Raw genomic sequence first — 12,061 nt, 5'->3', positions numbered from 1 at the left:
CTGCTACATTCAAGTACATACATAGCACGTCTCCTTGGAGAACTTTCTATGATATAAATGAATAGGACTCCCCCCCCCCCACTCCCACAAGTACTGGGGACTGAACCGAGGGCCTCAAGTTTACTAGGCAAGTGGTTACCAATAAGCTATACCCCTAGCCCTAAAAGAATCGATTTTAAGTTTTTATATGGAAGCCAGTTAACAGTGGTTTTGAAAATAAAATTGTGTTTTACAGTATTTTAACTAATGACCTTAAGTTGTTGCTCAAACTTATACATATTCCCAATTACTGAAATTTTCACTAATAGTCCATAAATTTGGTTACCAACACAAAGAATTGGAGTCAGGCAGGATATATCCTATTTGGAGCTTCGTTTAGCTTTGCTTACTATATACAAAGAAATATAGCCAGAGAAACTAGAGGGATGTAACAAGACAGCTGCCCCCCCCCCCCCCCGACTGTGTGTGTGTGTGTCCCATTATGTATCTCTGCCTGTCCTGGAACTTACTAGACTGGCCCCAAGCTCACAGATCCACCTGCCTCCCCCCCACACACACACCCTCCAATGCTAGGACTAAAGATGTGGACACCATACCTGGCCCTACTTCTCTTTTTAAAATCTGTTTAAGGAAAACAAAGTGATACTCATTCATGGTAGCCAGGAAAATTTATGAGATTTTTTTTTCTAATATCTGGCTTATGTGTTTTTCAGTAAGGCTTTCTTTGTAAAGTGGCTAGTTAAACAATTAACAATCACAAAAATTCTTTAATGTATTTACAGCATTGAAAGGATGTAAATTTTATAGTGTTAATATTCTAAGCTCATATTATGCTCTGTGTGTGTGTGTAAAGAGCCTCTTTAAAACATTTACTACAACATGACTAAAGAAACCTGGGTGCTGGCTTGTAAAACTCTGGTTTGGAGGATGCACTGAAAATGAAAGTGAAGAGGTTCTGTATATGATTGGCAGTCAGAGAAAATGAGAGGTTAGGGAGATTATTGGGTAATTGACATGTATGTTATTTTGTAATAAAAAGTGCTTATGAAAGGATTATGAATGACTCTTAGAAAGGAAATCTGTGACAAGGAAATGAATGATTTTTTCAAAGAAAAATGATGAGAGTGTTAAAGTTTAGAGGCAGGTAATTTTAACATATATTTGCTTAGAATTTTCCCTCTTGTCTAGGGGATAGGAATGCATCTTCTTAACTCTGGTGGCTGCCACCCACACCTAGCAACTTTGCAAACACCAAACTTTGATTACTGTGAGTTAAAGCCAACTTCTTGTCAAACCAGATATTCTGCTGTAGATGTTTTCCAATCTCTTTTGGGCCACTCTTTCATACTAAAAGAGATAACATTATAGACAGCAGATTCATTTCCAGTATTAAAAGGGATTTTCTGGGCCATCAGTGTGGCAATCTGAGCTTTGGACTTCAAAAATTCAGGAATTTGAGAATGTGAAATACTGAAGAATTTTACAGAGAATTGTCATGTTAGAGAAGACAGATACACAAAAAATGAAATTAATAACTGGTATTAACTCATGTTTAGCTAACAGAGCTATATCTAAAAATCATGTGCTCTTTATGTTGGCTTTTGCTTTTTTGAGACAAGGTTTCTCTGTAGCTTTGGAGCCTGTCCTGGATCTCACTCTGTAGACCAGGCTGGACTCAAACTCACAAAGATCTGACTGCCTCTGTCTCTGGAGTGTTGGGATTAAATGCGTGTACCACCACCACCTGGCATGATGGCTTTTTAATTTAAGCAACTTTTAAGTAAAAAAAAAAAAAATGTACATTGGTGTTTTGCCTGCATGTATACCTATGTACCATGTGTGTGCCTGGTACCTATGGAGGCCAGAGGAGGGCATTTGATCTCCTGGAATTGGAGCTAACAGACAGTTGAAGCCACCGTGTGGATGCTGGAAATCAAATCTCCGTCCTCTGGAAGAGCAATCAGTGTTCTTCAACTGTTTTAAATGAAAGTATTTTATTGAGGAGGGCTTCTTGAAACAGGATCTGTTGTAGCCTAGTCTGGCCTAGAACTCACTATAAAGCTGAGGAGTGGTGATATTTTGTTTATGATCTAATAAAGATTCACTGAAGATCAGAATGCAGAGTTAAGCCACTGGTTAACACACCTAGTAAAGGGCTAAGCCAACTAGTTAGCCACACACCTAAGCTACTAGTTAGCCATAGAAGACAGGCAGTGGTAGCCACATCTTTAATAGAAGCACTTGGGAGACAGGCAGAGGCAGAGGCAGAGGCAGATGGATCTCTATGAGTTCAAGGCCACCCTGGGCTACACGAGAGTGAATCAGTCTCAAAGAGAAACAGATCACACCTTTAATCCTAGAACTAGAGAGAATATAAAGCAGGAGCTCAGTGCAGTCTCTTTGAGCAGTTTGAGGGTCTTGGTGGAGATCATAGCAGTCTACAATCACTCTGAGGTCTTAGCCTTAGTAAGAACTCTCTAGTGGCTGGCCACTTTGCTTTTCTAATCTTCAGCTTGAATCCCAATATCTGTCTCTGGGTTTTTATTCATCTTGCTACACTGAAGCTGGCCTTGAACTCCTGATTCTCTTATGCTAATCTCCCAAGTGCTAGGTTTACAGATAGATGTCACTGTGCCTGGCAAATCATTTAAATATTATTTTTAATTATTGAGAGTGTGTGGGGTGGCTGGAGAGATTGATCAAATCTTAAGAGTGCTTACTGTCCTTGCTGTTCTTATTTCCAGCACCAACATGGTGGTTCACAACAGTGTGTAACTCCAGTTTTAGGTGATCTGGTGCCCTTTATTGGTGTCCTTGAGCTCCTGCAAGAACATGGTTCACATTAACTCCCATAGGCACATGTGTACATGTACACACATATAAATAGAATTGGTTTATTGTGCTTAATCACATTTCTGACTGGGCAGGGAAATATTATAGCTTTTGCAGCAAAGGGCAAAATTATTAATTTTATTAAGGAAAGGAGGAAGTGCTAGGGTTGTAGCTCAGTTGGCAGAATGCTTGCCTAGCATGCACCAAGTCTTGGGTTCTGTAAACTGTATAAACCATCTGTGATATATAAATCATTTGTGGTGGTACAATCCTGTAATCCCAGCATTCAGAAGATGGAGATGAAAGACCCCAGCTCAAGCCTAGCCTGATACCCACCAGCATGTATTTAAAAATTACTCTGGGCACACACAGCTCTGGGACAAAGAACACATGAAATGGTCGGTCATGATGACCTGTCTCTGGAAATTGTTATCACTAGTTTCTATTATCTTCAACAACTGTCTGGTTTCTAAAAATTGTTATGGGTTACACTGCTCCAGAGCACCCAAGTTTTGAAAATAAATATAAGTCACTCTGTTCCCAGAAAAACCACTAGCTGTCCCATGGCCTTGCAGGAGTAAAAACCAAAATAACATCCCAAACCCCTCGTGGGCAAAATTTTAAGTTCAGTTCCCAACCAATCAGTAAATGACTCATGTATGTTATAGCCAATCAATATGTTGTCACACTCCTGCCTAGTGACCAAAAAGACATAAAAACTGCCTGCTTTGGAAACTCGGGGCCGTTCTCTTCCTAGAGAACAACCTCAATGCATTGGAATAAAATCCTTTTGGTTTTGCATCGAACTTGTGCCCTGTGAGTGACTCTGTGGGGTGCGTCTCCAGGAGTTGGACTTCACTTTTGGGTCCAACAGAGGCAGGAGGATCAGAAGTTCAGGGTCCTTTTCTGCTATGTTACACATACAGAAACACTGTCTCAAAAAACAAAACAAGCCGGGTGTTGGTGGCACACGCCTTTAATCCCAGCCCTCGGGAGGCAGAGGCATCTCTGTGAGGATCTCTGTGAGGTGAGGCCAGCCTGGTCTCTAGAGTGAGTGCCAGGATAGGCTCCAAAGCTACACAGAGAAACCCTGTCTCGATAAACCAAAACAAACAAACAAACAAACAAAAACAAAACAAAAAGATGTGATGGCACATACCTTTAATTCTAGCACTGTGGCAGGGGAGGAAGTTTCATAAGGTGAATCTCTTTGAGGGTTTGAGGCTAGCCTGGTCTACATAGTGAATTTAGATCTGGCAGGGATACATAGTAAAACCTTGTTTTGTTTTTTTGCTTTGTTTTTGTTTGTTTTTTTTCCAGACAGAGTTTCACCATGTAACAGCCTTGATTCTCCTGGAACTAGCTCTGTAGACCAGGCTGGCCTTGAACTCATAGAAACCTCCTGAGTGCTGGGATTGAAGGCATGGGCCACCACTGCCCAGCTAGTAAAACCTTGATTTTCGTCGTCGTTACAAAAAAACATGTGCTGGGCATAGTGGTACATACCTTTAGTCCTTGAACTCGGAAGGCAGAGGCAGGCAGATCTATGTGAGTTCCAGGCCAACCTGGTTGGTCTACAAAGCAAGTTCCAGGACAGGCAAAGCTACACAGAGAAACCCTGTCTCAAAAAGCAAACAACAAAAAAGGGACACCGTAGTACATACATGGAGTCCCAGTACTTGGAAGATAGATACAGACTCTGAGTTCCAGGCCAGCCTGATCTACATAGTTAGCTCCAGGTCAGCCAGAGTTACATGGCAAGGCTCTGTTTCAAAAAGCCAAAATAAATAAACTCTGTAAGAATTAAAGTGTAACTGGAGCCTGACCTGGTTGCACAGGCCTGTTAACACCTACACAGGAAGGAGGATCCCGGATCCCGAGTCTGAGCCTTAGAATGAGTTCCAGGTAAGTCTGGGCAACTCAAACCCTGTTTTAAAGTAAAAATTCAAAGAGATCTGCCTACCTCTGCCTTCTGAGTGCTGACATTAAAGGCGTCTACCACTATGCCCCAAAATAATAGCCATTTTTGATTCCTGGTCTGCTATTGCCCGTAAGCAGTCATGTTGCTTTGATGTTCACAACTTCATGTGGGTATGAAGACTTGTCCGCATTGACACACGCCCAAACCAAGATTTCCATTAAGCAATCAGTTTGAGGATAGCCTGTAGTTAGGATAAGAAGCTGGGCTCTGCCAGGCGTTGGTGGCGCACGCCTTTAATCCCAGCACTGGAGAGGCAGAGAGAGGCGGATCTCTGTGAGTTCGAGACCAGCCTGGTCTCCAGAGCGAGTGCCAGGATAGGCTCCAAAGCTACACAGAGAAACCCTGTCTCGGAAAACAAAAAAAAAAGAAGTTGGGCTCAAAGTCATGTCTGAGTGGTGCTCGCTATTATCTGTAGGTACTGTCTCTTACTGTACTGCTCTCGTAGGTTTTTCTAGGCTGTGAATTTCAGGTTATTTTAAAGGGCTAGGTGGTCAGAGTCTTGCAGCATGTTTACAGTCACTTCAACCTTGAGAGGCGGAAGTGGGATGTGGCTGGACTTCGGAGGCCAAGCGCTGAAGTTCCGGAAAGCCTAGTGGGAGGAGCTGGGGGAGGTGGGGCCAAGGGACTACCCATCCCAGCATTCCGCGGGCTCCTCCCTGCGGAGCTCACGTCACGTGGGCGGGACAGGCGACATTCTGCCGTGGCGGCTGGGGGTTGCAGATCGGCGCTGTGGAGCAGGAGGAGCAGGCTTGTTGTCGCTGACCCTGACTGTCCCATGATTTAAAACTTGGCTGGAATTTGTAAGTAAGCAAAACGAATACACAACTTTAGCGTGTTTTATTTTCTGAACTGCTATTTTCTCCTCTCAAAAGGTCTTTGAGAAAGGATCCCTCCCCACCCCCACCTCCCTACGGCACAAACAGAAATCGAGGTAGGTCGGGATGGGTATATAATTTCCGGGATTGTGCTGAAAATATACCTGGAATCTTTCAAGCATAAAACGAAACTAGGTGAGAGCAGATTTTTGGTAAGGACTTCAGATAGGAAGTAGAATTACTCTTAGGTTTTGAAATGTAAAGAATTCTTACTGTAGGTGTCCGTTTCTCTTTTTATCTCTGCTTATCAGGGTCCTACTAGTCAGTCATTCTAACCCTTAAAAGATGGAACATTTGCGTTTTTCAGTTACTAATAGTGCTTAAAGCGACAATCTTGGAAGTTTTTAAGTTTTTTGTTTGTTTGTTTGTTTGTTTTTTTTTTTTTCAAGACAGGGTTTCTCTGGCTTTGGAGGCTGCCCTGGAACTAGCTCTTGTGGACCAGGCTGGTCTCGAACCCACAGAGATCCTCTGCCTCGGCCTCCGGAGTGCTAGGATTAAAGGCGTGTGCAAACAACGCCCGGCTTAAGTCTTGTTTTAAGACAGGGCTTTTTGGTGTAGCCGGCCTCGAACTCACAGATCCCCTCCTGCCTCTGCTTCGCTCGTGCTGGCATTAAAGGGATGCGCCACTTCTGCCTGGCTGACTTTGAAGTTTTAATAAGACCTGTAAGTATTTTGCTTACCTGTTTATGTACTCAGCTGTGTTTAATACCCATTCTTTTAAAGTTTGTTCTTTTTCTTCCTTTGAACAAAATCTGTAGTACTCTCTGCCTTGTCAGATTTTATGCTTGTTTTTATAGATCCAGGGATTAATTAGCTTATCTAATTAAATATGCCAGATTTGTGTTCCCCGTCTTTTTTCTGTTTGTAGCCCAGGCTGGCCTCAAACTCGAGATCCCCTGGCCTCTGCCTCTGGAGTTCTGGGATTAAAGGTATGCCTTACCACACCCCAAGTGCCTGTGTATTTAAATATATGACAGGTTTTGTTTTTAAGAGCTGTAGCAGGGTCCCAGAACTGCCATTTTAAAAGTTCTGGGAAACCTTTTGGACTGGAATAGTTTAAACCAAACAACCTGATGATCATTACGGAAACTTTTGAGGCTCTTAAGTAATGCTGATTGATCTGGATGCAGAGTCCACAACCAGATAACCAGCTTTGCTGAGGTTATCAGGTTATCATGTGACTTTGACTGACTCAAGCTTTTTTTTTTTTTTTTTTTTTTTTTTTTTTTTTTTTTATCGAGCTTCCCTCCTAATGTAGTGATACCAAACTGAGAGCTTCTGTAATAAGTAACCAGAATTAAGATGGTTACTTGAGAAATAGAGTAGGATTTTTTGTTTGTTTGTTTTGGGTTTTTATTTATTTTTCTGAGGCAAGGTCTCTATTATATAGCCCTGCTTATCTGGACCCCACTGTTAGACATTTTAACTCAGAGATCCACCAGACCAAGAGCTGGGATTAAAGAGTTGTGCCACCATGCTTGGCTGTGTTTCCATTGTGCTTTTATACATTTTGTGCAGTAAGGCAAGCTGCACAATAGGGTGTCCTGAACAGTGCTTATATACGTGAGCTTTGGAGTCATAGCTGATGGCACTGCCTTTTCTGTCCGGGCTCCCATTGCTGGCCTGAGGATCTTAGGACTTGGCAGAAAACTTTGTGCTTCTGAGTCTATTTCCTTATTAGTAAAGTGGGGAATTGAAGAATATTAAATGAAATTTAAGTATAGAAAGAGAAACAGCTGTTACTAATTGGGTTTCCTTGCTGTATACTGATGTTAGAAGGGTTATAGTATATGATTTTGGTAATACAAATAGAAATGAAGAAAGTTCACCTGTAATTTCATTACTTCTATGGATTAAATTGTATTGCTTTTTAAAATTTTTTTATTTTACATCCTGAACACAGTTCCCCTCCCTCTTCTCCTATCTCCCCCCCCCCATGTATTGCTTTGCTTTAGTACTTAACAAAACCAAACTTAAAATTTAATTTTGCCTTCTGAAGGTATAGATAACTCTTATAGAACCACCTAGATTTGCTTTATTCTAATTTACTGGAGGAAAGCAGCAGCACTTTAGTGCAGTTTCCATGTAATGGCTACAATTACTGAGACTAGACAGGGTTTCTCTGTGTAGCTTTGGAGCCTATCCTGGCACTGGCTCTGGAGACCAGGCTGGCCTCTTACTCACAGAGATCCGCCTGCCTCTGCTGAGACCTTTTTGTATCTTAGTGGTGTTACAAGCTGCTGTCTCAGCCTTGGCCACTTGGGTGGTAGTATCCCACTGTGGTTAAGAACCAGCAGCATAAGGCCTAGAAAAACCTTATGTAGAACAGGCTGACCTTGAACTCTGATCAGCTTGCCTCCACCTCTCCCATGCTGGGATTAAAGGTGTGTGCCACCACACCTAGCTTATTTAAATCTGCCTAGGAGCAGTCATTCGTGACCAGGCCTGGAGGGGATTGGGGTAAGCTCTGTGTGTGGATGTCTGTCAAGTCTATAGACAGGAGTTAGCCTAGGGATTGACTTAAAACTTGTTTGCATAAAAGTTGCAATGTGTGTGCTTTGTAACTACGAGGCCCACAGTTTAAAATTTTATAGGGAAATACCGAGAATAATGTCATTAGGGCCTTAGAAGATGAAGCCAGTCCCTGTGGTTTTATTAGTGGTGGCTAAGAAAACATAATTCATAATCAAGGCATGTTACCAATTATCTATCTTTTGAAAATTAGTGATTTTATAATAGAGTTAACTGTTTTCTTTAGAGAGGTATTTCTTACATGTTAGGCTTTATAGGACCTGAGTTACGATCCCAGTATGCAGGCAAAAAGTCAGGTGTGGCCAGTGCTTGCCTATAACCTCAGCCTAGCTCCAGGTTCAGTGGGATACTCTGTCTATAAGGATCATCTGGCAAACCTATTATATTTTGGCATGAATACAGTAAAGGAAGAAATGGCCGGTGGAGTTAATGCACGCCTTTAATTCCAGCACTTGGGAGGCAGAGGCAGGCGGATCTAATCCACAGAGCTAGTTCCAGGGCAGGCTCCAAAGCTACAGAGAAACCCTGACTCAAAAAAAAAGAAGAAGAAAAAAAGAAAGACATAGGAAGTCACCCTTAAGCAAGCAGTACTATAGTAATTATTTCATTATAGTAATTACCTGCCTGTAATGCTAGTGGGTGAAAGTTAGGGAATCAGGCTAACTGCATAGTCTTTAAAGTATCTCTCTTAAGATACTTATTAACTTTGAAAGAAAACAGTAACCTGACAGTGGAGATAGTGTGCAAACCTGGTGGCCAAGGTTTATATTTCTGTAAGACATAGGCATAGCATGAAACTAAGTAATGGTGGCTGAGGGCACATTGTTTCTACAGTTTTGGTTATCTATAAACTTTTTGTCTTCCAAATAACAATAAAATATTACACAAACAAACTGACAGACTTTGTCCAAACCCATACTGTTCTTGCAGACTATCAAGGTCACAAAAGACAAGGTAAAATTGAGAAACTTAACATAGTAGAGACTGAGGAGAAATAAAAACTGAACATAATTTGGGATCCATTTTAAACGTGAAGAGTTTTTCCAAGTTCTTAGAGAGATTCACTGATACAGATTTCAGATAATCAGGCCCTTTAACATAAAACTGGTTGCTGGACGCTGGGGGAAGCAAGACAGAAAATCTAACAGCAAACTGTAGAGCACTGCAGCTTAGAGAAGGTGCCAGATAGGATGTGAGGCCTTAATTTAGGAGGTTAATCCTCTTGTTCACCATGCCTTGTGGGTATTACATGCTAGGAGCTGCTTAGCAGTTTAGGGAAGATAGTAGGTACAGAATGAGGGTAGCCTGTTTGGTCTAACAAGATCCTGTCTTGAAACTTAGAACAGAAAAAGAACATTAATGGGAAAATTTTAATGTGACTTCATTAATAGACATCGATGTTACATTTCTTGGTTTTAATAATTTCACCTCATATAAGATACTGAATGAAGCATGTAAGGAGACTGTATCATTTCTGAAACTTTTCTGTATGTTGGTAGTACCAGGTATGGTAATACATGTACAAGGCAGCTTGGTCTACATAGCTAGCTAGTTCTAGGCCATCCAAAAGGTATAGGAGGGGGGGAAACAGGAAGATTGTTGGCCACCAGCCTACCTCCCAGTTCAGTGAGAGAAGATCCTGTCTCTCTCACAGAGCAGGTTGTGTAGTGCTCACCTTTAATCCCAGTCTCGGGAGGTAGAGATCCAGGCAGATCCAAGGTTGAGGTCCAACAAGGTTATATAAAGATACATAAGGTTAAAGTTTTTAAAAGACTAGATGTGAGTAAATAAGCTAGGTGTGGTGGCATACACCTTTAATCCCAGCATGGGAGAGTTGGAAGCAAGCTGATCAGAGTTCAAGGTCAGCCTGTTCTACAGATGGAGTTCCAGGACAGCCAGGACTACAAAGAAACCCTGACTCAAAAAAAAAAAAAAAAAAGCAAAAAACAAACAAAACTACAAAACAAGTGAGTAAATACTGAGATGTGGAGAGAGTATCTGTAATCCCAGTAGTCAGAGGGCTGAGGCTGGAGGACTGTGAGTTCAAGCTTGGGCTATGTAAGGAGACTCCAGAAAAAGTAGATAGGAAAGTTGAGGTAAATTGGGGGGGTCATAATCAAGTCTCATTGTATAGTTCATGCACTCATGAGGCTGAGACAGGAGAGACACAGTTGAGGCCAGGTTGGGGAACCTGTTGTTAAAACAAAAGTTGAGTCAGTTATGCTGTCCAGTATTCGATTTCTTAGCAAACTCTGCTTTGCATTGCTGTTTCCCGATATGATTATCCTAAAATGTAAGAGTCATCAGAATAACTTGGAAGGAAGTGGGAAGTAGGAAAAGATTTATTTTCACACTCAGAAGAAAAGTATGTTAGAAAAACATACTAACAAAAGTATGAATAGTATCTGAACTGCCCCAGGAATCTAATTTCTATGTTAAAAACTTCTCCAAGGAGTGTTTCCACCTAGTTTAAACTCCCCCTTTCACACTTGTTTAAACACTTGTTGCCAATTAGTGAAGATAATATATACCCAGGATATTGCAATAACAGATACTAACATACTTAGATGCAACTACCTAGTACAAAAGAAGAAATAAAAGTTTGGCATCAGGTCAAACTGCACTTTAGCTTTAAAGGTTTGGCTGCTTGTGTTTTAAACTGAACTTGCAGACAGAATTTGAGCCTGGAGTTGAATCAGGCACGGAAGTGTAGATGCAGCTGTGCCAATAAAAGTCTAAAATAGTTCTATATGCTTGTTTGCCCCTCTGCTGGGGCACTCCCCCATCCCCACCCACTAAGTATGCTTGCAATGTGCATGTGCACATGCACGCTTGATTGGACATGTGCATGCCCACACCTGTCAGTTTGGAGTGAGCGAGAACATTTGCAGCTGTTTGCTAGCCTAGCATAGTTTTCAGTTGTCCACTGTTGTGAAGAGAAAAATGTGTGCTCAGTAGTAAAGATAATAAATCCTCACTATCCCATCCAAATTCAGAACTAGGTGTGGGATATGAAGCGCTTATCATTTTACTTTGTGTAAATTTAGTGAAACTTAGCTGGGCAGTAGTGACACATGCCTTGAATTGGGAGGCAGAGGCAGGCTGACCTGAGTTCAAGGCCAGCCTGGTCTATAGAGCAAGTTCCAGGACAGCCAGGACTACACAGAGAAACCCTGTCTCAAAAAACAAAAAAGTTGGTGAAGCTATTATACAAAAGGAAGACAATTACAGTTATTAACACCAGAATACCCCAGGGGAAAATACTTAAAATGATAATCCCAGAGACATCAAAACATTTACTTCTTGTTTTTTTGACTTTAAAATAATTTATTTTTATGTATAAGTGTTTTGCCTGTATGTCTGTCTGCACTATGTTCATGGTTGGTGCCTGTGGAGGTCAGAAGAGGGCACTGGGTCCACTTGAACAGCTGATGATTATAAGCCACCTTGTGGGTGCTGGGAATAGAACCTGGTCATACAAGACCAGCAAGTGCTTGTAAGAACTGAGCCATCTCTCCAGCAACCCAAAGATTTTTTTTTAAATTTTATACATAATATATAGATCAGTAATATCAATGACAGATTTGTACTGGGGCATGATGGCACACACTTTTAATCTCAGTTAATTTGAGGCCAGCCTGATCTACATGGGGCAATCTAGGTCAGTTAGGATACACAGTGAGACCCTGTCGCAAGCAAGCAGACAAGTAAGGCAAGTTTGGTGTTAGAAATGTTGTGGCTCACCGGCTTTGGTGGCCCACGCCTTTAATCCCAGCACTCCAGAGGCAGAGGCAGGCGGATCTCTGAGGCCAGCCTGGTCTCCAGAAAGAGTGCCAGGATA

General features: G+C 41.7%; 1 protein-coding gene across 3 annotated transcripts in view; it reads left to right on the top strand.

The window, feature by feature from the left end:
• The window catches only part of LOC100755074 (torsin-1A-interacting protein 2), a 32,217-nt gene that overhangs the window by 1,150 nt on the left and 19,006 nt on the right, over positions 1 to 12,061 (top strand). Inside the window, exon 1 of one of the 3 annotated variants that reach the window (XM_027417333.2) lies at positions 5,492 to 5,613. The exons of 1 other annotated variant lie outside the window; for it this stretch is intronic. The gene's annotated coding sequence lies outside the window, so the exon portion shown is untranslated. Of the gene's footprint in view, positions 1 to 5,491; positions 5,618 to 12,061 lie in introns of those variants that run through there. One more of the 3 variants, XM_027417335.2, reaches the window with a different exon arrangement.

This window comes from Cricetulus griseus, chromosome 5 (genome assembly GCF_003668045.3).
Source record: "Cricetulus griseus strain 17A/GY chromosome 5, alternate assembly CriGri-PICRH-1.0, whole genome shotgun sequence".
Taxonomy (NCBI): Eukaryota; Metazoa; Chordata; class Mammalia; order Rodentia; family Cricetidae; genus Cricetulus; species Cricetulus griseus.
The sequence above is the reverse complement of the archived record's forward strand: the minus strand, read 5'-3'. Positions and strand labels throughout refer to the sequence as shown.